At 41.4% G+C, this 17537-nt stretch overlaps 2 pseudogenes; both read left to right on the top strand.

Annotated features, from left to right (window-relative positions):
- Positions 1–2792: 2792 nt before the first annotated feature.
- Positions 2793–11061, top strand: LOC143883031 (uncharacterized; annotated as a pseudogene).
- An 81-nt stretch (positions 11062–11142) lies between these two features.
- On the top strand, positions 11143–12389 carry LOC143883029 (amino acid transporter AVT6A pseudogene; annotated as a pseudogene).
- The last annotated feature ends 5148 nt before the right edge of the window (positions 12390–17537 follow it).

The raw sequence follows: 17537 nt of genomic DNA, 5'->3' as shown, positions 1-17537 counted from the left end.
TGATTCTATTATTTTCCCCCGCAAAGCATAGGATGCTGTCCAACCTTTGCGGGATTTCAGGAGTCTGTCCTCCCCTTATGATGATAGGATTCAGTCCTCTCGTGTCGAAAACATCAAAAACATTTCAAAAAACCAAAAACCTTAAAAATCTTGAGTCTTTCAGAGTAGTTAGGAAAATCAATTCCGAACTACGTTGGCTTGATCCCTTTCAACAGGGTACGTAGTGCAGCTTGGGATCCACATCCCAGGTCCAGCCAAACCTTTAAAAATAAACATTTCAAATCTCCCAAAAATATAAAAAAAAAAAAACTTCAAAACCTTTTCAAAAAGATCTTCCTCTAGAGTTAGGAGTCTGTCCTAGCTATTTAGGGTGTTTTAAGAGTTGGATGTCTGTCCTGATTTGTTGATATGGTGTGTCCTGTCGCGTGAGTGTCCCTAGAGTTAGGAGGCCTCAAGTTGATCGGTTAGACACTTAGTCGAACCGATGGCTAGACTAGGAAGCATATAGTCAGCCCATGGTTTTCATTAGGTTGCACAGCCTAGATACATATAGGATGTAGGGCCCACCTGCATTAGTGTAAGGTTAACCAACTTGCATTAGTTAGGGCATATAGAGAGTCCTGAAAATTACAATTCACTTGAATTTAAGCAATCATACAAAAAAGCTTTAAAAAATCAGTTGAGTCTAATGGATCGAGTCTAGGATAGCGGTTCTAGATGGTTAGGCATAGTAGTTTGGAATAGGGCATCGAACTACGTTGACTCCGATTCTTCTCGAGGCTGGGATACGTAGAGCAGCTGGGATGGACGGCCATCTTGGTCCGAGTCAGGTCGCATTAGAGTTAGGACTCATTTTGTCCAGTCAGGTATAGAGTTGATTTGTGTTGTATGTTTTTGCTGTGTTTTCTTACTTTCATGTACAGATCCTATACATTGAGCTGTGACATGCATGTGTTTGCACACCAGAACTTAGACACCCATTAGGCATGTCACTTATAACCTAGCTATACTTAGGTGACACATGTTTCTTTTATTTTATCTTGTGTGCCTTTGATTTCATCTCCGAGACATGCATGATTAGATAGACGTCTTCTCGGAGATATTCATTCCCATTTCATATGATTTTCGCCCAAAACTCTTCAAAATTATTAAGTAAATGGCATAAGAGACCAGGTGTTTACACTTGGGCGGATGAGGTGCTCTTTAGACCTTCCGAATTCGTAACCAGGCACGAACCCTCTTTTTATAATCTCTGGTTATCCGTTGCAACAGAGCATAGTATGGGATCCTTGGCCCACTTCCTTGGATGGCGACTCTTCTTTGTTTAAGGTACGCCTCGAATCTGGGCTAGTCCCCGAATCGAGAGGTATCTCACCTTTTATATCGCCACTCATGCTGTGAGAGGCACTTCTTTCGAGAGTTCCTTCGTAGAGCTTTCCATTCATGTGGATGATCCTGAGACTGACTCGCGTGGGGGCACGTCCCCCGCCGCCTCTCTCTCGGATCAGGGTCCACAGGCTGGCGACTCTGCTGGGGAGTTCTTGGAACATTGCCTAACTCTGTTAAAATGCCATTTGTTATTAATTTTGAAGAATTTTGAGCTAAAGTCATTATAAATGGGAATTTAAATCGCTTAGAATCCAGGGGCACCAGATAGGTAAAACAAGGGATTCACACACTGCACAGCATACATCATTTTGTTCTTTATTTTCTTTTATTGATTTTCTTATTATTGGCTCCACGGGATAGATATAATGCGTGCCTCATGGGATATCACTATCCAGATGGTGCTGTTGTATCTATTACCAAGCTATGCACCAGTGCTGCAGTCGTAAACACTCGGTGTACTTGTGTTTACAGCAGCCGGTGAGCAATGAAGCATACTGTATATAACACTCGGTGTACTTGTGTTATATACTTAAAGTATGGATCATATGCATAGTACCTGATATTGAGTCCGGAGCTCTACTTTCATTTTACATATATTATGTACTTGGATATATTTGTTGATTTAGTAAAACCCAATTAGGATCTGCATGTGCTTATATATATATTGCATTCATATAAGGACGAACATGTGTTCCTTACACATGTTGGAGCCTAGATTTAGGAGCCATGTCCTATCCATAGATTATTGTAGTTCACCTTATGTGGCTACAGCGCAGTCCTAGTACACTCACATGTCTGTCATGAGTCGAGACTCTCTCGACTCCATTATATTAGAATTAGGGCTGGTGCCCCTGGTTAGGGTGTATATATGTATATATACTTATTTATTGATTATTAGATTAGGGCCTTCTTATTTAGTGGAGATTCCCTATCTAATCCAATCAATTATATCAATTCATCTTTCCGATATAATTCTGGTCTATAGCTTTTACTCGCCATCATTATGGCTATAGTCTATCCTTTGACTCCTTTTACTATACATTCGACTCGTATCTTGTATCATTGATCCATATTCCATATATTTAGATTAGGGCCTATTTCTTAGTTAGGTTTTGCTTCTTAATCTAATCAATTCTTTCTATTTATCCATTATGTGGATTATCATTAGATTATTGGTTCTTTATCCATAATCTATTCATTGATCTATTGATCTTAAAATTGATCCGTGTTTTTCATTATTAGATTAGGGTTTACTTCTTAGTTAGGTTTTCCTTCCTAATCTAATCAATTATCCCTATCTATTCATTCTTTTAGATTATGATCAGATCGATGGCTTCTAATCATCATTCTTATGGTCACGATCTACCCTTCGATCTTTGGTTGCAAATTCAACCCATCTCTAAATGTCGTCGTTCATGGTTAGTCCTTCATTTGAGTACATCTCTTTGATGACCATATGCCTCCTCTCGATTGTGAGCTTATCTTGCATCTTGCCACCATCATTTGAGTGCAAGTATCCTTGCTGAGAGTCTTACATTACCAAGTTTCAATTCATTTACCCTTGAGATGACTTGTGGGGATCTTTTTATATAGCTATCATGCTGCCGGATTTTACCCAGCACATTTTAAGTGTGATTGCTATCGTTTAGGGTTATTGATAAATCATATGTTTATCTCACCATACCCTTCTTACAATTGTTATGTTGTTGGTTCTTACCCAAGGGAGAGATGGGTTTGTATTATCTCTTGTTTCAACTTGTGTATAACATTCAACGAGATTGCCTCATACTAAAGTTAGTGTTTGTCATTTCCATGACAGGAGTCAGACCTAACTGACTTCACCCATTTGTTGAACCAGTTTCCTTTCATTTTACCCAGCCAGGTCAACAGAACCTATACCAAGATTGGACTCTCCAGTCATACGTCATAGAGGAAGGGGTGCTACCCATAAACTTTCAGTGCCAGTGCATTACTGACGAAGAAGTGTCCTTTTTTGTTAGGTTTGTCTTTCATTGAGTGTACACCAACTTTCTTCTCTCAAAGTTGGTAAGCCTCATTGTGTCGATGTAAAAAAAAAGGAAGAGAGCAAAGAGTCATGTTTGTCAGTCTTGTTCATTCAAAGTCAATGTGTTGTCTTTTGTCAAGTCCAATGTAGAGCCCAGTGAGGCGCGCCGAAAAAAAAAGAAGAAAGAAAGAGTGTTACCATTGTACATCCAGTTTTCAATTCAATAAAGTTGTTAATTTCATATCTTTGATATTCTATGATTCACTCTTAGATCTAATGTTTAAAATAACTAAAGACACCCTTCTCGGATGAGAATGCAAACGAAATTCCCCTCGAGATCTGAAACATGATCAAACGAGAGGAAGAGCGTCGACCATAGCCACTCAAAGAAGAAATCAAAGCTGTTGATAGTGGTATTGAAATCCGAAACTCGGGAAAGATGGATTGGCAAAACTTTATCTCCTGAGGAGAGCGAGGAATTGATAAACCTGTTTATAGGGGTTTGAGGTAGTCTTGCTTGATCCTATAAGGATAAACCAAGTGAACGCCCTGTCGTTGTGAAAAGCAAGACTCCTTCCGCTTTAGACATCAAGTCAGAAACTAAAATGCTCGAGAAATGAGCATCAGACATCCAGTCGAGCTGATGAGAAGACATTGAGAGATGACTTTCAAAAAAAGAAAGTCATAGACTTGATCCCCATGAAGAGCATTTGTGTTGTAAATCTTGGTGGGATTTGAAGTCATTGTATTCAGAGAGTGGGACAGTTCTTATATCCAAAGAAAGGAAATATTCAAGAGAAAGAAAGAGCACATCTAAAAGAAACAAGAGCCTGAGAAAGACGAGAAGGAGAAGGGAATGTGTCCCTTAGACAACTCCTTAGAAAAATCAAAGACCCAAGTGATGGAGTCTATGAGATAGATTGAATATTAGAATTGTCTCCAACATTTGGAGACTATCGAGAGCGATATAATCTTGAGCATTCAAGATATTCGAGAAGCGCACAAGTTTAAGTGGAGCACCGTGGTTGAAGTCTTGCTTGCAAATACCGCCAGACTCTCGAAAAAAAAAAAAAAAATTTCAAAGTCTTGAACCTTAAACATTTCAAAAGCTTGTACATCAAAACACCAGGAGGCCATCCTTGGACGTTTGAGCCTTTATAGCCAAAATCCCAATGTTAAAAAAAAACATCCTTTTGTGAGCCCTTTGAGCCAACATTTTAAAACGAAACAATTCTTTCAACCACATTATAAACCAGGGGCATTTTATGCACCTGAACTACGTCATGACCTGATCCCCAACTCTTCGGGGGTACGTAGACAACCTGATCAACTCAGGTTCGGTCAAACCTTGGGAATATGCTAAATCATTCCCCTTCTAAATTTTTGAAGCTAAAAAGCTAAACCATTCTTTGTAAACCCCAAAGCGAACTACGCGGATCTGATCCTCCATTTTTGAGGTACGTAGGTAGTCTGGCAAGACCAGATTCGATCCAAATCGTTTGAACTTCCGATATCCAACCCTTTTGAACCTGAGCCTACCTGTAAAGTTCTTCTGGTGAAACGAGCAAAGGTTCAAGGCAATTGAAAAACAAAAAAACAGAAAGAAATGAAAAAACGAGAGTTTGAAGACCCACTAGGTTGAAAACCCGAAAGGGCGGCCTAGAGTCATGCGTTTGCTAAGTCAACAACCAAAGGATTGACTTATGCGAAAGTGAGGGTAGCGGTCTGATGGGTTGAAAATTGAAGAGGCAATCCAATCAGAGGCGAAGACTTCCCGCAAAAAAGTGAGCTGATAAGCATGGAAGGAGTTTCCTCGATTATGGAGAACTCTGAAGTTTGAGTAGTATGAGAATTCCAGGCAAAAGATGAAGCAAATGGTTTGCTAGACCAGAAACATGGAATGCAATAATTATGAGTTCCCACCAGAGAAGACTCGAAGAGATGAAGAAGCAATCACTACACAGGGCAGGATCTTGGAATCCAAGTAGTGTCAGTAAGATTTACTTTGACTCCTTTCTAAACTAGGGGCATTAAAACTAAGCAATCTAAATGGGGTAATAACCATGACAAAAATCCTGATGGAGGAAATTAGTGCCTTTTGACATGGTTTTCGAAATTATTCTGAGAGCGGTTAGCCTTACCATAAAAAAATAATACATTGGATCTACGGGTGAATCAAAAGTGAGTCGTCCCTTGAATCGTATAAATTTTCTTTGATCGAGTCATTAGAAGTCTATTCCTCATTCTTATCCATGTTTCTCTCAAGGTGTAAAGTTCTCAAGGTCTAAAGTTGTCTGGCACTGGAGAGCGAGAGTACACCTTCCAAAATGCGAAGAAAAGTCAAAGTAAATCTTGGTTTAGGAATCAAAGAGAGGCAAGAGACATCTTGTTCAGACCAACCAGAGACATCAAGGACTTAAGCAGTGAGCAGCGACAGAAGGAATTCTCAGACTCAGTCATTCTAGAGATTCTTCTTCCTATTCCAAAGAAAGAACCCATACAAATTCAAATTTCCCTTACCTATCCTAGTTCCGCTTCCTTAAGACTCTTGTCATGGAATCACAAAACACTAGGGGCATCTTTTATGACTTGCGTCATAAAAGATATCAAGCACACAAAAGGCAATCAGTGTCAATGTCTTCAGTAAGTTGAGATAAGAGATGTACGAGTATATCTCGAGCCAAATTTCCAACTTCTCAGACGAGTCCACTCTCTGAAAGGTCAACTTTCCCAGAAAATCAGTTTCTCCAGTGGAGTCTAGAATTTGCTCCCGCAGCTTTCAATCCTCAGCAGAATACAATTCTCTTGAAAAAAGGGGTTTAATACCCAAAACCCTGCAAGTTATCCGAGTCCGGTCCTCAGCAAGGAACCTTCTCGGCAAGAGACAATCAATCTCCCAGTGGAATCGATCAAAATTTTCGTATCCAGAAACAAAATTATTGTTTGAACCTCCTAGCCATTAGTATGGAGAATAGCCTTTCCACAGGTCCATCTAACTGTTATTCTGGTGTAGCCTCTTCACAGGCCCGTCATACCTTTGATTCCCGTATTGTCTCATGTAGATTTCTGCTCGATCAAGGTATCCTCAACTTTTCGGTTCATTCGCAACCAAGTCAATCCTTTGAGCTTTTGACTCATTCGCAGTCAAGCTTTTATACTCAACTTTTTGGTTAGTCTGTAACCAAGTCTATCTTTTAGTGTCTGACTCATTCGCAGTCAAGCTAGTGTTTCCGACCTTTCGGTTGATCTATAACCAAGTCAATCCTTCATCTTCTGATTCTGTCAGGTTATTATATTTTTGGTTCATTCGCAACCAAGTCATCATTTCGACCTTTTCGGTTCATTCGCTACCGGGTCAAATCTCGGCCTTTTGGTTCATTTGCAACCAAGCCAAAATCTTAGGCTTCCGACTCATTCGCAGTCAGGTCTATCTTCTAATTTCTTGACTCATTCGCAGTCAAGTTAATCTCTTTGACTTCGGTTCGTTCGCAACCAAGTCATCATTCCGGCCATTTTGGTTCATTTGCAACTAGGTCAAAATCTTAGACTCTTCGGCACGTTCGCTGCCAAGTTTCTCCCTGATTTCTTGATTCATTCGCAATCAAGCTAATCTCCCCGACTTCAACTCAATCGCAGTCGAGTCAATCTTCCAATTCTTAGCTCATTCGCAGCTAAAATCAAATTTCTGACTTTCTGGTTCATTCGCAACCAAGTCAATTATCCGGTCTCATAGTTCATTCGCAACTAGGCCAGTATCCCTGACTTTGGCTCTTTCGCAGTCAAGTCAACCCTTTGCTTTTCGGTTCGTTCGCAACCAAGCAAATTTTTGACCTTCTGACTCATTCGCAGTCAAGTCCATTTTCACATGGCATTCTAAGTCCGTTTTCACACGGCATTCAAGGTATTCAAGTTCGTTTTCACACGGCATTCAAGGTATTCAAGTTCGTTTTCACACAGCATTTCAAGTCCATTTTTACATGGCATTCAAAGTCCGTTTTCACACGGCAGTCAAGTCATTCCAAGTCCATTTTCACATGGCATTCTAAGTCCGTTTTCACACGGCATTTCAAGTCCATTTTTACATGGCATTCAAAGTCCGTTTTCACACGGCAATCAAGTCATTCCAAGTCCATTTTTACATGGCATTCAAAGTCCGTTTTCACACGGCATTCAAGTCATTCCAAGTCTATTTTCACATGGCATTCTAAGTTTGTTTTCCACACGGCATTCAAATCATTCGAAGTTCGTTTCCACGCGGCATTCAAGTCCGTTTCTACACGGCATTCAAATCCATTTTTTCTCCAAATTTCAAGATCATTTACAATCAAATCTATCTTTTAATGTTTTGCTAGAGAGGCTATCTCGTCAATATGTACTGAGTTAAGAGTTGGAGAGAGGCTATCTCACCAATATGTTTTGAATGCTGAGTTATGTGTCCAGTGTTTCACCAAATTACTCATAAGTCATGTTGAATGAGAAATTTTAAAACCAAATTCTCCCTGAGAGCATCCACCCCGAGTGAAGAAACAACATTCTCCCTGAGAGCATCCACCCCGAGTGAAGAAACCACATTCTCCCTGAGAGCATCCACCCCGAGTGAAGAAACCGAATTATCCCAGAAAACATTCGCTCCAAGCGTAAAATCAATTTTATTTCTTTGAAAGCATTCGCTCCAAGCGTAGAACCCATTTCTTCCTGAAAGCATTCGTTCCAAGCGTGGAACCCAATTTCTCTTGAGAGTTTTTCGTCCTGAACGTAAAATCTAAAATTTCCTTGAATAGTGTTCGTCCCGAGCGTAGAAAGAACCAAGACCCCTGAGGCATCTCTTCCATTTAAGACCCCTGAGGCAACCCTTCCATTTCAAGACCCCTGAGGCAACCTTTCCAAATGAAGACCCCTGAGGCATCTCTTCCATTTAAGACCCCTGAGGCAACCTTTCTATTTCAAGACCCCTGAGGCAACCTTTCCAAATGAAGACCCCTGAGGCAACCTTTCCAAATGAAGACCCCTGAGGCATCTCTTCCATTTAAAACCCCTGAGGCAACCATTCCATCTGAAGACCCCTGAGGCAACCTTTCCAAATGAAGACCCCTGAGGCATCTCTTCCATTTAAAACCCCTGAAACATCCATTCCATTTTCAGCCCCCTGAAACATCTATTCCATATCACAACCCCTGAGATATCTGATCCTTCCAAAAGTCCAATATTCGCAAAATCATCTCCTTCATTCTTCTTTCTCTCCAATCAATTTTGGGCCAGTCAAAATGTGTTGTCTGTTCAGCTTTGACATTCGCGCGACAAGCACGCTCTGCCAAAGAGGGGCATCTGTAGACACCCCATTTTGACCGGGCCCTAAAATCCCGAAATTCAATAAAATTCTCGAAATTTGAGTTCCGAAATATCCGAAATCCCCAAAGAATTGAGCTAAAAAATGCAAAAGAACCTGAAAATGCCCGTTTGCAGATCATTGTTTAAACTTTTGTGGAGCCGGAATGATCCTGAACCCCGTCGATATCCCCCGTTCAATTGCCTTGATTCCTTTCTTTATGCCCCAAAAATCTAAAAAAAGAAAAAAATAGTCATCAATATACCTCATGGGGCTGTACGGGAGAAGAAAATGGGAGTCCTTGTTATTCACCCTGTTTTTACCCGGACCACCCTCTTGTGCATAAAGAGCTAACAAAATACACATGAGAGGGCTGTCCAGAGAGGGAATGGGGCCGAATATATCATTTCCCCTAGGATTCGTTCCTTACCCAGGCACCCCCCTAATGGGTAGACAGTAGTTGAAAATTCACTTGAAGTGGCTGTCCTTGGGAACAATAGGGGATGAAAAATTTGTCATTTTTAGTATAAAAAAAAAAGAAGCAAAGCTCGTAAAGGAGAAGGGGGTTTTTTTCTCATTTTTTCTAAAAAAATCCGCAGATCTGAAAACCAGAGAGGGAGAAGAGTCGGAGAGAAAAGAGAAGCTCTGCAATTTGGGCCAACATCTGACCTTCACCATCACCTCTCAATTTTATCTCTTTTAGCTCCAGTAATGGCCATGAATTCTGGTCTCCTCTACTAGCCACCATCACCTCCATCACTTCAAGATCCAACCTGCAAACCCTAACTTATTTCCCAACCAGAATTTCTCATATTCCGACGAGTTTCTTATAGATCTGATGATCTAATTCGCCTCCGACACTCCTACCTTGCAAATCTAACCCCGAGTAGATCCAAGGTCTGCAAAAGAGGAGGATCGGCAGAGAAAGAGAGAAATTCCAGAAAAGGAGAGAGCGTGTTTCGATCATTTTCTCCGGTGAGCTCCGAAGATTCGATTTCCAGATCCGAAATTAGAGAGAAAGAGAGAGAGAGAAAGCTCCGGTCAATTCTTCTGGTCATTTCATCTTCTTCTCCGGTAATCTCTGCAAATTCCGGCAACATTCCAACTCTGGCCGGTCACATTTTGGTTAGTTTCTTCTTATCCTTTCTTTGAAACATCATTAGATCTGAGTTTTTCCCCAAATCCAAGCTTTTCCCCATTTTTTCCGATCAAAATCCACTAGATTCCAACCGATTCACCTCCTCCGGCGAGCGCAAATTACCTTCAGATCTTTGGAAAATACCAAGAGAAACCCTCTCTCCCTTTCATTCTTGGCTCTGATTACTCCGGAGTTGTCGAATCTGTCGAAACTGATGTCTCTAAATTTAAAATCGGAGACAGAGTTTACTTGGTGGTTTCTCTCAGATCTTTCGCTGAATTTATCATTGCGGACGAGAAAGATCTATTTTTAGTGCCTGATGGATGTGATCTGGTTGCTGCTGGTGCCCTTCCAGTTGTATTTGGAACCTCCCATGTAGCACTTGTTCACAGGGCACAATTGGGATCTGGTCAGGTCTTGCTTGTTTTTTTTTTTTTTGTGGCTGGTGGTGTTGGGGTCTCAGCTGTACAGATAGGAAAGGTTTGCGGTGCCATTGTCATCGCTGTTGCTAGGGGTGCTGAAAAAGTGTAGTTTCTCGAGTCATTGGGAATTGACCATGTTGTTGACTTAAGTAAAGGCAGCATTATAGAAAGTGTGAAGGGGTTCCTGAAGACAAGAAATCTCAAAGGGGTTGATGTTCTCTATGATCCAGTCGGCGGCAAGCTTACAAAGGAAAACATGAAGCTATTGAATTAGGGAGCAAATATTTTGGTCATGGGATTTGCAAGTAGAGATGTTCCTGTCATTCCAGCAAATATTGCTCTTGTTAAGAACTGGACAGTACATGGACTCTACTGGGGAAGCTACAAAATACATCAACCTCATGTTCTTGATGACATTATGAAGGAGCTACTTTCATGGCTAGCGAGGGGCTTGATTACCATCCACATTTCTCATGCTTACAGTCTATCACAGGCAAACCTTGTATTCTCTGCTATCAAAGAGCGTAAAGCTATCGGCAAGTGATAAGCAACAAGCTCAGCTCCAGAATATGGGAACTTGCAATGGATCGATGGTTTCTCAGACAGCGGATGATTCACATGTTGAAACTATTCCTACATTTTCCAAGCTAACAGCATCAAATTCTGAACTTGATGATAGATCAAAGGTTCCAGTCGTCCAGCAAAAGGGACGTTTTAAAGTGACATCCGAGAATGTTGACTTAGAAAATGCAGTTCCATCTATCTTACAAAAGAGTCAAAGTTTGCAGGAGCCTGATATTGGGACTGATCACGAGATTCTGTAGATTGGAAATTCTGTTTTGAAACTTCAATTGTGTAAAGAATGACTATTGGAAGCTTTGCGCCGGTGAAGGAGGAGAAACCACGGAAAAAACAAGCAGATTGTGGATGAGAAAGCTCCTTTGTTGCCAAGGAAGCACGGGGAAGATGTTTAACTCGATGGATTTACTGGAGCTTCTTTTTCGGGGGCTATGTTCAACTTGTTGACAACCATTGTTGGAGCTGGAATCATGGCCTTGCCTGCAACCATGAAGGTTTTAGGGCTCGGGCCTGGTATTGCCATGGTCATCTTCATGGCATTCCTTACAAACGCTTCAATTGAGATGTTGCTCAGGTTTAGCAGGGCAGGCAAATCAGTTTCATATGGAGGACTCATGGGGGATGCCTTTGGAAAGATTGGGAGGATGCTGCTGCAGTCTTGCGTTGTAGTCAATAATGTGGGCATGCTGATCGTCTACATGATTATCATTGGTGACGTGCTTTCTGGAACATCTTCAAGTGGAGTTCATCACTCGGGTATCCTAGAAGGATGGTTTGGACAACACTGGTAGAACGGGCGCTTCTTTGTTTTACTTGTTACAACTCTTGTTATATTTGCTCCATTCGCATGCTTCAAGCGTGTAGATTCATTGAGATTCACATCTGCCTTATCAGTTGCTCTGGCAGTCATCTTTGTTGTCATCACTGCTGGCATCACAATTGATAAATGGAAGCATAGCAATGCCCTGATGGCTTCCCGATATCACTGATCTAGCATCTGTCTGGAATCTTTTCACCGTGGTCCCTGTTCTTGTCACAGCATATATCTACCATTACAGCGTTCATACAATAAATAACGAGCTCGAGGACTCTTCCCAGATACAATCGATAGTAAAAGCCTCACTTGCACTCTGCTCAACTGTTTACATAAGTACGAGTTTCTTTTGCATCCTCCTTTTTGGAGACTCTACCCTCGATGACGTGCTTGCCAACTTTGATGCCAACCTTGGGATCCCTTATAGCGGGCTGCTCAATGACGTTGTCCGTGTCAGCTATGCCATCCACCATATGCTCGTCTTCCCCATTATCTTCTTTGCCCTGCGCCTCAACTTAGATGGCCTTCTCTTTCCCTCGGGAAAACCATTGGTTATGGACAACCGGAGGTTCACACTGATCACTGTTGGCCTCATTTCTCTCGTCTTCTTGGGTGCGAATTTCATACCCAGCATTTGGGATGCCTTCCAATTCACTGGAGCAACTGCCGCAGTTTGCATTGGATTCATCTTTCCAGCTGCCATCACCCTCAGGTGAGCTCCCCTATTCCATGGTTGGATGGAAATTTTTGCACGAATGGTAGTTATCGTGGATTATTGGGAATATTTTAGTTACAGGTGAACTATACTAATGATATCCAAGGAAAAAAGGGACTGGTTATTACTCTCGTAGAAATGCAGTGTTTCACTTAATCTGTGAGAAATTTTACTTTGACCTTTGAGGTAAATTCTTTATGTTGGAATTAACATATGGATAAGCTTGTTATATGGAATTATACTAGAATAATTTGAGTGTAAATAAAGGAAATCACCTGTGTATGTCTAGATTATGTTATGTTGGGTAATTGTGGTGTACTCTAAAATTACAGTGAAAATTGGATGCTCATGTCCATTTTGCTTCTCATTTTTTGTTTTTTTTTGTCATAGAGGATTGCTGAAATTTTCATTTTCCTAGGATGTACACGGCTGATATCTGAATTCAGTTTCTTCCAATAGTGGCACTCTCTTTTTATTGATTCAGGAAATCTTCTTTTAAAGGATGTTAATATAGAGGTGTCAATCTTCTTTTAAGACTTGCCCAGTCTTTTGGAAATCCTTAGAATTTGTCCTCTCATTGCAAGGGCGATGAAGGCGCTAGCCCAAGCCCATCATTAGGGGACTTGCTCAGCTAAGTAGCACTCCCCTCCTTTGTTTAAAAGACTTGCCCAAGTCTTTTAGATGTATATTCCTTAAACCTTAGGTCTCTCTCATTGCAAGGGCAATGAAAGAGATATCTTAATCAAACCTTTTAGGGAGACAAGCTACGTCTCAGCAGATAGTCATACCCATTTAGGGAGACAGGCTATGTTTCATACAGAATGTTAAAACCCTTTGGAGACAGGCTTTGTCTCATTAGCCCTAGTTATCTTTTTGTCTTAGGAGACATGCCATGTCTCATTAGAGCCCTTTTCAGAGTCGTTAGCATAGGAGTCTGTCCTTATCTCATCAGTCCTTCAGTTTCAGGAGTCAGTTCTATCATCTTAGGGGTTAGGATTCCATCCAACCTCTTATCAAGTCATGTGTTTTTTATCCTCTCTCGCAAGGTATAGGATGCTGTCCAACCCTTGCAGAGCTGTGATTCTATTCTTTTCCCCCGCAAAGCATAGGATGCTGTCCAACCTTTGCGGGATTTCAGGAGTCTGTCCTCCCCTTATGATGATAGGATTCAGTCCTCTCGTGTCGAAAACATCAAAAACATTTCAAAAAACCAAAAACCTTAAAAATCTTGAGTCTTTCAGAGTAGTTAGGAAAATCAATTCCGAACTACGTTGGCTTGATCCCTTTCAACAGGGTACGTATTGCAGCTTGGGATCCACATCCCAGGTCCAGCCAAACCTTTAAAAATAAACATTTCAAATCTCCCAAAAATAGAAAAAAAAAAAAAACTTCAAAACCTTTTCAAAAAGATCTTCCTCTAGAGTTAGGAGTCTGTCCTAGCTATTTAGGGTGTTTTAAGAGTTGGATGTCTGTCCTGATTTGTTGATATGGTGTGTCCTGTCGCGTGAGTGTCCCTAGAGTTAGGAGGCCTCAAGTTGATCGGTTAGACACTTAGTCGAACCGATGGCTAGACTAGGAAGCATATAGTCAGCCCATGATTTTCATTAGGTTGCACAGCCTAGATACATATAGGATGTAGGGCCCACCTGCATTAGTGTAAGGTTAACCAACTTGCATTAGTTAGGGCATATAGAGAGTCCTGAAAATTACAATTCACTTGAATTTAAGCAATCATACAAAAAAGCTTTAAAAAATCAGTTGAGTCTAATGGATCGAGTCTAGGATAGCGGTTCTAGATGGTTAGGCATAGTAGTTTGGAATAGGGCATCGAACTACGTTGACTCCGATTCTTCCCGAGGCTGGGATACGTAGAGCAGCTGGGATGGACGGCCATCTTGGTCCGAGTCAGGTCGCATTAGAGTTAGGACTCATTTTGTCCAGTCAGGTATAGAGTTGATTTGTGTTGTATGTTTTTGCTGTGTTTTCTTACTTTCATGTACAGATCCTATACATTGAGCTGTGACATGCATGTGTTTGCACACCAGAACTTAGACACCCATTAGGCATGTCACTTATAACCTAGCTATACTTAGGTGACACATGTTTCTTTTATTTTATCTTGTGTGCCTTTGATTTCATCTCCGAGACATGCATGATTAGATAGACGTCTTCTCGGAGATATTCATTCCCATTTCATATGATTTTCGCCCAAAACTCTTCAAAATTATTAAGTAAATGGCATAAGAGACCAGGTGTTTACACTTGGGCGGATGAGGTGCTCTTTAGACCTTCCGAATTCGTAACCAGGCACGAACCCTCTTTTTATAATCTCTGGTTATCCGTTGCAACAGAGCATAGTATGGGATCCTTGGCCCACTTCCTTGGATGGCGACTCTTCTTTGTTTAAGGTACGCCTCGAATCTGGGCTAGTCCCCGAATCGAGAGGTATCTCACCTTTTATATCGCCACTCATGCTGTGAGAGGCACTTCTTTCGAGAGTTCCTTGGTAGAGCTCTCCATTAATGTGGATGATCCTGAGACTGACTCGCGTGGGGGCACGTCCCCCGCCGCCTCTCTCTCGGATCAGGGTCCACAGATATGCCCGGGTTGAGTGAAAACATTGTTCAGCACAAGCTACCTTTGTTACCAGGAATTAAACCTAAAAAGCAGAAGCTAAGGAGAATGAAGCCGAATGGGTCTTGAAAGTAGAGGAAGAGGTTACTAAGCAGTTGAATGCTGGATTTTTGCAAGTAGTAGAATAACCAGAGTGGCTCGCAAATATAGTACCTGTACCAAAGAAAGATGGAAAGGTGAGAATGTGTGTAGATTTTAGGGATTTGAACAAGGCAAGTCCAAAAGATGATTTCCCTCTACCACATATCGATATCCTGGTAGACAATACGGCCGGGCATGAATTACTATCTTTCATGGATGGTTTCTCGGGCTACAATCAAATTAAGATGGCACTCGAGGACATGGCTAAAACCTCGTTCATTACACAATCGGGGACATATTGCTATCGGGTAATGCCATTTGGTCTTAAGAATGCCCGTGCGACATATCAAAGAGCAGCTACAGCCTTACTCCATGACATGATACATAGAGAAGTCGAAGTTTATGTTGATGATATGATTGTAAAAGCCAAGGAAATGAGAGATCACATCCCGAACCTTAAGAAGTTCTTTGAAAGAATTCTCAAATACCAGCTTCGCCTGAATCCTAGCAAGTGTGTATTCGGGGTTACCTCTGGTAAGTTGCTAGGATTCATGGTGAGTCAAAGGGGCATAGAAGTAGATCCTCAGAAGATTAAGGCTATCCAGGAGATGCCGCCACCTAAAACTGAGAAGGAAATTCGGGCATTCCTAGGAAGGATACAGTTCCTAAGGCGATTCATTGCTCATCTGACATCAACTTGTGAACCTATCTTTAAGCTCTTAAAGAAAAATACTTCCAAAGAATGGACAGAGGAATGTCAGCAGGCCTTTGAAAAGATAAAGCAAAGTTTGGCTGAACCACCGATAGTAGCACCAGTAATGCCGGGACATCTATTGCTGCTTTACTTGTCAGTAACAGAAACTACCATGGGTTGTATGTTAGCACAGCAAGATCCAGAAACCAAGCATGAAAAGGCTGTATATTATCTTAGCAAGAAGATGTTGGAATATGAACAGAAGTACAATGTCCTAGAAAAAACCTGCTTAGCCTTGGTTTGGGCTACTCAGCGACTCAGACATTACCTCTTATCACATAAGGTCCTGCTTTTGTCAAGGATGGATCCTCTGAAGTATCTCTTCGAAAAACCAGCCTTGACAGGTAGGACTGCCAGATGGTTATTATTGTTGTCTGAGTTCGACATCACCCATGTAACCCAAAAATCAGTAAAGGGCCGAGCCATTGCTGAGCAATTGGCAGAAGCACCCCGAGAAGAAAATCAGCCTTTCAAGCCGATGTTCCCAGATGAAGAGATCATGATGATAGAAGATGAATACCCAGAAACTGGTTGGACCCTCTATTTTGATGGAGCAGCAAACCAAACAGGGCAAGGAGTAGGGGCATTGCTTGTGTCACCTCGAAATGAGCATGTTCCCCTTGTCGTTTAGTTATAATTCAATTGCACCAACAATATGGCAGAGTATGAAGCATGCATTGTTGGGCTTGAGGGCGCATTGGCCTTAGGCATAGAGAATCTTGACGTATATGGAGATTCGAAGTTAATCATTTGTCAAACTCAAGGAGAGTGGAGAACCAAGGAAGAAAAGTTACAGCCATATCATGAATACTTGGATGTTCTTGCTCGACAATTTCGGTGCATCACTTTCAGTTATTTTCCAAGGTTGAAGAATAGATTCGCCGATGCCTTAGCGACATTAGCTTCTATGATTGACATACCTCACAATATGAAGATGAGGCCCATCACGGTTCAAGAGCAATATGCTCCTGCATATGTTGATGCTATAGAGATAGCTGCAAGATGTCCCGATGGCAAACCATGGTATACGGACATAAAAAACTACATCTCAGGCCAGGGCCATCCCAATGAGGCGTCAAATAAAGAAATAAGGACTTTGCAGAGATTGGCAGCTAATTTTGTCATTTGTGGGGGGAAGTTGTATCGACGGTCTTTCGACGGAATTCAACTCTTATGTGTCACTGAAGATCAGGCAGAAGAAATTCTCGCGGATATTCATGAAGGGGTATGTGAGCCTCATATGAATGGGAAGATGTTGTCAAGGAAGATCCTACGTCTGGGGTAGTATTGGCCAACATTGGAACCAGATTGTCACACATTTGTGAAGAAATGCTATAAATGTTAGATACATGCGAATCTCATCCATGTACCACCCACCGAATTGCATTCTCTTACCTATCCTTGGCCGTTTTCGGTATGGGGAATTGACATAATTGGTAAGATTTCTCCTAGGTCGTCTAATGGTCACGAGTACATACTCGTTGCAATTGACTACTTCACCAAGTGGGTTGAAGCCGCTTCTTAGGCAAAGCTTACATCTGCATCAGTTGCTAAATTCATACGCACCAACATCATATGCAGATATGGAATTCCTCATGAACTTATCTCAAATAACGGATCTCATTTCAAGAAGGAAGTAATCACTCTTTGCCAAGAGTTCAAGATTAAGCATCATAAATC

This window comes from Tasmannia lanceolata, unplaced genomic scaffold (genome assembly GCF_043159265.1).
Source record: "Tasmannia lanceolata isolate RefF3 unplaced genomic scaffold, GAP_Taslan_0.1 ptg000008l, whole genome shotgun sequence".
NCBI classification, from domain to species: Eukaryota; Viridiplantae; Streptophyta; class Magnoliopsida; order Canellales; family Winteraceae; genus Tasmannia; species Tasmannia lanceolata.
This window is presented reverse-complemented; position numbering and strand designations above follow the sequence as displayed.